Here is a 9,250-nt window from a genome sequence, read left to right as displayed (position 1 = left end):
CAAACATTTACAGATGGATATGATTAATCTTCATGGCAACTTTATTAAAATGCCCATTTTTTACATAGCAATTGATTTTGAAATTTCCAAGGGTAGAAAACACATATGTTAATATTCACCTCCCTTATTTTTCATAGGAAAAAAGCTTCAATATTTGAATTTGGTGTCAAGTGTTCCACAAGTTATTTTCTTGTCTGTCTATATTTACATCCCAGAGCTTGTGACTTTAAGAGAATTACCTCAACGTATGTCATATCTGACAAGTAGACTAACTCCATGGGCAACTGGCAAGTCATATGTGCTCTCCCTTCTCAAGGCAGTTTTTCTCTCACGTAGACCTCCTTTGTAGGAAGCAACAGTCACACTAAATGAAAAATGTTCCTGGGGTGGAGACTTATTCAATCTTGGAGTTGAAGGGTATAATAATTTCCAAACCTTTCCCATGACAAATAAGGTAAATAATACTCAAACAACAGTAGCAGTTTGCCTTAGTATTACACACAATGTGATTCAGATGTACGGACCTAATTCTTTAATGTTTCAGACCAGTTGCTATCAGTAGTCACTCAATGTCCTATAGGGTCAGCATGCATTGAAAAAGGCCTTAGAGGAGACAAGCAAGGACTGTCTGACATGAAAAAGGCCTTAGAGGAGACAAGCAAGGACTATATGACATCTTCACCTCACCATTAGTGAAGAAGATATTCCCATCTCCTCAGACGCTTTAAGGTAGGACATAAAACCCCATAGAAAAGACTGAGGGTGGGGGTTAAGGAGACAGAGATCAACTGAAAAACACTTGGCATATGAAGAAACCTCCAAATTTATTAAAATAAATCAAAAGTACTACTAGGTTATTTACATTGGAGGATATACTGAAAATTAACAAGGATTTCCATTCTAGTTCTTCAGATATTTCAAAATGAATGGGCAGAAAAAAGGGAGAGGGTATAAGCATTAATGTTAAGGTAATATTTAAAATAAGATTAAAATCTGGTGATATTATCAAGTTTGTTAGCATTAGCCACAAGTTCCTGCACTGGAACAGAACAACTCAATTAGGAAGGTGAGTTGCAGAAATTAAATGATTACATATGAAAACATAATTTTGGTTATACCTAAGAGCTAATACACAAAGCTCAAATTCTCACAATAGGAAGTAGGTAGAGATTCTAACCATGAGACTAACAAAAAAATCTTCCAAAGCAAGAAAACTTTTCTCTATAACATTTTAAACATAGTCCATCATAAAGGATTACATACATCTCTAAAGGGTGGCCTGGACCTACTATAACAAACATGAAGAATATATTTGAATGAGCAATATTATTGAAGATGTCATAAAGATTATAATACATAGATTAAGAAATAAATTACCCATGGAAATAAACTTAGAATGTTAGTGGACAATTTGCCTGTTCATTCAATAGAAAAACTTAAACTTATAATTGTTACATAATATTTCTGGAATTTTCTATTAAGTTATGGTAGAGACATTATGAAATTCCAACCTACCAAGAGCCAGTGGGACCCAATTATCTTTTATAATGGCATGATTTGTTAGTTGCCGCATGTTGCCCTTGGTATTGTCTAAGTGTACACTTAATGATGATACAGAAATCAAATTCACAAAATGTAACTTCTATGCCAAGCCAGCCCCATAATTCACAGGGCTATGGATTAATGGGAAGCAAAAATGCATCGGGCACATATGCTCACTGCGTAGGCATCTTCTCCTTCCACAAGTAGAAACCAGTCTTCATGAAGGTTTTTTTATAATCTCAAACGTGCATATTTTTAAAGAGCTTGACACTCACTTTTCAGAATGAATTGTAAACAACTATACAAGTTTTAGAAAACAATAAAACTGCCAAAATAGGTTGAGGCATAATCTTTTTGGTCAGAGCATATTCATTCGAGACAACAGAGCCCATGCTAACGTGGTCCTTGCCAGCTCTCTCCATCCTCAGCAAATGTGTTCTAGAAATAGGAAGCTGTACCACGCTTACCACAGGAAAGTATTTGATTGCTAGTGGCAGTGCAGTCAAAAGTTTTCAAACTCTGCTCATTATGTGAAGAAAGATCCTAATGAGCAAGCGTGAAACGCTGCACCTCCTCTAACAGCTCCTCTTTCTGGATTTACAGAGTTTAATGAATCATTTAACAAAAACAGCCTAACTATCCAGGCATATAAAAGTCAGATTCATTCATCACTTGAAAGCTCTGGCCACGGGGATGATGCAGGAACGTCTTACAAATTGGAATAAATGCCACCATTTCTTGCGAGCAGTCTCTCACAGTCCACGTCTTGTTAAGGGTTACATAATGAATATTTTCCTTATCTTCGAGTTTTTAGACATTTCATTCTTCAGTCTTAATTTTTGCTCTGAAATAAGTTCTTGTCCTTTGGTGGTTCATCTTGAAACCCCAGGGTGCCAGGTCACCGTGCTCCAGCTAGGAGTGGAGCTTTACGCTTAGCAAGGGGTGCCAGCTCTAGAAACATGCTTGCATAAGTGAATGAGCCATCGAATGCGTGAGTGGATGAACCTTCAAAAGGGGAGCACCTAGTAAAATGGGTGCTGAGTCCAGTGGGTCCGGGTTTTCTATACATCTCTCAGGACACTTGGAGTGACTTCAGGTAAAGACAATGAAGGATGCAATTGTTGCAGGTTCCTCTCATGCACGGTCCTCTTCCAACTTAAGTTGCTCTTCAGTGTTGAATCTCGTGTGTGGAAAGGGAGAGAAACATCATCCTTCTCATGGCGCACACAGACTCAACCAGTAAACCCAGGAAGATGTGGTTCACCCAGAGTCAGGAAAGGAAGAGGCTAGACGGAGCACACACGCCCCCTATGGATGCATATCTTACGGAATGAAAAGCAAAGCAGAACAAAAATAGCTCCCATTTCACCAGCGGAGGCATCAGAAAAGCTGAGTCCCAACCTCATTTCTGCCTGGGCTGTCCAGGTAACCCAGGGAGAAGCACTTCATCTCCTTGGGTTTCAGTTCCTTTGTCTCTGAAATTGGGATATTAATTTTGACATCTGAAGGGTTGTTTGAGAATGAAATGAAATTTTATTTCCACAGTTAAGTACTGTACAAATCTCAGTTATTAGACTCTTAAAGATGGGTGATGAGTGGAAGCTGGTGGCTGAAGGACGTGGAAACGAGGGCTGGGTATTTATGCTAAAACCTTGAAATTTCTGTAGCCTGAAGTACACGTCGGAATCATTACAAAGTGTGCTCATGAGTGAAGTTCCAAGATTGTTCAAAATGACATTTCTGCCTGACAGCTGTCACAGAATTTACCCAGGGAGTCTTCAGGGAATGGCTTACCCTGGTTTTACCTCAAAGAAACTAAGGAATTAAAAACGCAAGAAAGACCAAGCACAGGCACATAGCTGTGTCCTTTCTTCCTGCTTCTGACTCAGATACCCAGGGCCACACTCATCATATAACTAGGTCCTGTGTCTCCTTGCGTCACTGAGTGCTGTGTGGAGACAGCCCCCCTCCACTTGAACCTCCTCTTCTACATCCTCCACCCAAAACCTCCATCTTTCTATACCAAGCCAAGTCCTAGTTAAAAACAAAGAAACACACAGAAAACACTGGGTAAAACTGAACATCAGGAATCTGCAGATGGGTGGAAACAGTCCAGCCAGGGCTCAGCACTGCAAAGGAACAGAGGTCGGGGTGGGGACAAATGGAACTGAGAACAGGACGCGGCCACTGCTGCACCAACCAACCCGTGGACGGAGCGCCGCCCTGCTGCCCTCCCCGCTGGCTCCCTTGCTCGTCCCCCTCCCCTCTCTCTCTTCCTCCCGTTTCCTCCTCACATTCTCCTTCTGGCCTCAGCCAGCGGCCTTCGTTACACACTGTGCACCTTTCTCTAGTTCCTTTCTTTCTTTGAGTTTTCATTTTTCTTCCTATTTTTCTTCCCATTTTCTTTATCTTTCATTTTTATTTTTCAGCGCTTGTGTATTACATTATATTTTATGATAAGATGAAGTGGTTTCATAATAAGAAAAACATCGACAAGCGTGTATGATATTTGGATTTGAAGATTACTGTCGGGTAAGGAGAGACCGACTCTGCTTCTGCTCTCTTGAACCCTGAGCCACCTATGGATTACATCTACCCCAGTTTTTCTTCAGGAAAACTCTTTTCTTTGAACTCTTAATTTTAAGAACTGTGAAGACTGAGGAAGCTGCAGAAGTCACCTTCTGAGGCTCCACACTTCCTACTTCAGGGATCTCCAGGAGGTCCCACACGCACCACCCAGCAGGGAAGAGGGCTCTGGGGCTGCAAGCACAGGGAATGTACAGTGTGTGTGCTCATTTTTATTTATTTTTATTGACATATGATTAACATAAAGGTCACATATTGAAAGTGCACACGCAATGTTTTGATTTACAGTACGCACTGTGAAATGGTTGCCACAGTCAGGCAATTAAACGTACATCATCACAATTAGTTGGGTACTATTAGTTTACTTTTGTGGTGAGAATACCCAAGATCTACTCTGGCAGCAAATTTCAAGCACGTGGTCCACTCTCATTAACTGCGGTTGCTGTAGTGATAGGTATTGCCGCCGTCGCCAGTCCCACCAAATCCAGTCCCTGGGACTTAGCTGACAGAATAGCTCTGTCATAGGCAATGAGAAAGGTAGAGTTTTCCATTTAAAATAATATCAAATATAGACCCTCATTAGTGCCTGTTTTATGACTGAATAAAATAAAGGGTGTTTCAATATAATTGTTTCATTACTAGTTCTTGAAAGTAGGGAGAAAAAAAAAAAAAACAGTCTTGCCACATACTCCAGATTTTGACAAAGAAAGACTACATTTGCTTTTAGGGAGTGAAATAACATGCATACACACACAGATGAACATATGTGATGTACACATATACATGTGTGATGTTTTAAAAATATCTGTTGAGTACTTCATCAAGGAGAGCATTTTATAAAGCAAATAACTAACGTTATACTATAGTGGGAAATAAAATGTGTATTCTAGGATGATGTCAAAACGTCTATATGAGAAGATAGGTATCAAGAAAGGCATTGTCTGGAAGCATTTCTCCTGGGACTCGGCCTTCAGATTCCAATTATTATGTTCACATCTTTCTCTACCTGTGCCTCTCACCACAGTATGCTAACCTAATATATTTATATAAATCAGTGAGTATACACATGAAACACACATTAGCCTATTTACATTTTTTTATTTGATATTTTAGGTAACACTCTGCGTTAGAAATTAAAATACCACTACACAGTGACTTCGTGGGGGAGGGATTCTGGGCCACATATATCTGTGACTTTTATTTGTCTACGACATTCCAAAATCCTGCTACCTGAACAGGACTTCTGTCCTTCCCCCAAAGCAGGTGCTGATGGTGATGGCAATAACATCAACATTTCTAATGTATACACTTAATACTCACTTTAGGAAAAAGGTTTAAAAGAATGGCAAAGGAGGACGAATGTTTTACACACACATACAGATATTTACACATGCATCTTATCATTTCAAGTACATCCATATATTACTACAACATTTATTATATTACATTTACAAACATGTTGACTTCCAATAATGGTTTAAAATATATCATCTCCCAATGCATAGACTCTTCTAAACATACATTGTTCACAACAACAAAAAACACATGCCCTCAGTATTTTACTCCATATTGCATGGTGACCCCACGTGAGGTCTGGAGCTGGGCACAGGGAGCCTAGTGAACGACCAGACCATTTTCCTCAGTGACTGTTTGAGGCAGGAAATGTGTGGGAAAGCAGGGTCTGAACAGCAGGTACGGAAACAAAGTTAGGACAGACATCATGAGCTCAGTGTTCTGTACCACAGTTGGGTGACTGCAGTCCACTATAACCTGTGATATACTGGAAGAATAACTGGAAGTGAGGAGCTTAAACAAAGCCATGATAGGGAGATACGCAGGCGAATCACCCTGGCCTGGTCAGGACATGCTGCATGTTTGTACTGAAATACCACATTGTGTCTTGTGAATATGCACAATTAATATGCATTAATAAAATTTAAGAAATGCTAACTACCCTGATTTGATTATTATACATTGTATAGATGTATATTATTACATTGCAAAAATAAAAACGATAATAAATGAAAAAAGAGGAAAGACCTGCAGCATGAATGTTCACAGTAGCACACATGTAGAAAGAGCCCAGAAATCTCTCAGGGATTAACACCTAGGATGTCAGACAAGCTGCATATGTCTATATTAAACAGACTAGTGTGTCCCCAGTCTGGAATATTACTCTGCACTAAAGACAAATGTATTCCAAACCCACACGAATCTCCACATCATTATTAATGGACCCCAAAGTTTAACTGCTTAATATTTCCACTTAAATAGTCTTGTGCTATTAAAGAAATGCATGGTGTATAAGAATTAAATGCATTTATAGTCCACATTTTCTGTTTCTCACATCTAAAGCTTATCTCAAAGAAAATTACTTAAATTTTAAAAAATGTAAGCAAGGACATACTGGACTTAACTGTTGATATAAGCCTACCTATATGTTTGCCTTGATTTCATCAGACAGGATGCCGCAAATTATAGTGTTATAATGTATGCATATATGACTATGTAACAACAAATCCCACATATATAATTATAATGCAACAATAAAGAATACAGAAAGAATGGGTTATTTCTCCAGTTGTGTTGTGGATTTCCTAAGCTAGGTTTCCTCATTGCTGTGTCTCCAGGTCAAATTTCACTTGCCCAAAAATGTCACAAGCATGTACATATTTTCTCAATGGCCTCCTGTCTTCACATGGATCTTTGAATGAAGGATATTATTTCTTATGTATTAAGATTTTCTCAAACATCTAGAAAGTAATGAACTAAAACAGGCATAGCATTATCTACACCCAGTTCCATTTTAGTTTTCCCTCTCATGACCTGGAATGAAGAGCTGTAATTAATATCCTTTGCATTGCTTCTTTAATATCATTCCTTTTAGAAACACTTGGCAATTTAATGAAGTCATTTGTTCAAGCAGGTTCTTTGAGCAAATGCACCGCTCCTTTGGAATAAATTAGACATTTCCAGAGGTACTTTAACACCTTTGCAAGGTCGGTCATCAATATCTTACAGAAGTTTGTTAATAAAAATATGTAAAAGAACATAACTCCTGCACAAACTCATCTGCAAATTGAGAATAAAGATCTGTGCTTAGAAATGTGTATTAACCAGTGGACCCTAGGGTTGAATTAGTTAAATGGTAACTATGACACCATAGAATTACCTGAAAGCAATTTAAGGGATGATAATCATTCATGGAATCCCTACTAAAAGACAGGAACAGGGCAACTATTCCATATATATTATCTCCCTCAGTCATCACAACTTATCTCTACTTTCCCAAGGAAAATAATAGCAATATTGAGATTTGTATTTCCAAAGCCAAAACCTTAAATGTAGTACCCAAATTAACTCTGTAGACCATTACCTTTCCTTCATGATTCATGAACTTACCAGAACGTGGACAAAATTAAACAAAAATACACATTTTTGTTAGCATTGTTGCTATTCTACTTAACAACCAAAAAAAAAAAAAAACCCACAAAATAAATAAAAGTTTAATTATATTTACTTAAATCATTGCCTTCCCTTAAAATGTGAATGCTGGAGGAAAAAAATAACGGCAGGCGCCTGTAGGTGGGAGATTCCTGATTTTCCTTAACGGGCTTTGCTTTCTCGCCATCGCTCTCTTCCCACGGCAGCTCTGTCACCTGCTTTTTCTCACTGATCGGATCGGTTGCTATGCAAAATAACAATCGCAAAAATCGCCGGTCAGGGGGATCACAACAGAAAGGAAATCGAAAAGGGTGAAGCAGAACGGCGGGGATGAAAGTCATGCCCCTCTGAACATCAGCACGATTATTGGACAACGGGAATGTTGCCATCAGTGACCAGACGAAGTGAGTGCGACTCTGAAATTTTAGGTTGACTAAATTATGCTTTCAGAGTGTGTGACTGTTCACTAAGTCTCCACCTGTGGAATTTCACTCTTCTTTTTCCACATAAACATTTTAGCACTTTTTACAAAACTTCAAATGCCCCTTTGTCGGGGTCTTAAGCCCCCTTGCTCTTCTCGACCAGCAGCAAGGGAAGGGGACACTCCCCAACAAGGTCAGACCGGGATAGGTAAGGCCGACTGACCACCTGCTCCCAGCCCTCCGTGGGGAGGACAATCAGACGCATCAGGGAGACCGGTCACAGCAGGAACTCGTTATTGAGGAAGTCACACAGCTTTTATGTAGGGTGGGGCTAGGCGGGAACCAATCAGCTTAAAGGTCAGCAAGGCATGGGGTTCCCGCAGGTCAGAGTCCCATAGGACTATATGGCAAGCACGCACTGATCACGTTCGGGGAACTATTGTTAACCAATCCCTGATGGTGGTCCGATTCATCGTCATTAACTATTGAAACCCCTTTGAGGCCTTGATCTTGCTCACTCACCAGGAAGTAAGGAGTCGGCCTGAGTTAGTTAGTCATTAGTCCCAACACCCCTTGGCAGAGAAGCCTAGCGGTTTTGGCTCAGGTGTCAATCCACACCTGCAATCAGCCAGCGACACCTGGGAGTATCCTGATGGACTGTGTTGAGTGTTCCTCAGAACGTGGGTCAGACGCGGGTGACGGCGCTTGGCAGAGTTCCTGTGTGGGATTTCTAGATCAGAGGAGGCTTGCTAGGTTAACCTAGGACAAGCTGTGCGGTCCTTTCCACAGAGCACTTTCCAAAAGCTCCCTCTTTAGGAGCAGTTTCAAAGTCACGCTCACTGTATTCTGATGTATATTGCATCAGAAATAGGTCCTAACAGGAAGGTCATTTGCTGCTTCTCAAATCAAACAGTCCTGATATTCACTGAAAGATTTCTCAGTGTTGATTTGTGAAATACAGTCAATAGTATAACAGTTTGGAAACATGAATTTAAAAAATCTGAAGTTTATATTTGACAGAAATCCCAACTAAACAATACCGTTTGTTTTGAAAAGAAATATGTGGAAGTGTATCAGAGAATCAAATGTGAAATTATGTAACTTCAAAAGTCATTACAATCACACATTATTTTATAAGAAAGCATATTTTACTCCTTAAATATACAAATGATCTGGAAGCCAGGTACTAAGGCAGCTGCTACTTTTCTTACTGGCAGGTTGAACACATTCCATGAGATATACAAGAAGATGAGCAA

Source organism: Sciurus vulgaris (assembly GCF_902686455.1).
Source record: "Sciurus vulgaris genome assembly, chromosome: 13".
NCBI classification, from domain to species: Eukaryota; Metazoa; Chordata; class Mammalia; order Rodentia; family Sciuridae; genus Sciurus; species Sciurus vulgaris.
The sequence above is the reverse complement of the archived record's forward strand: the minus strand, read 5'-3'. Positions refer to the sequence as shown.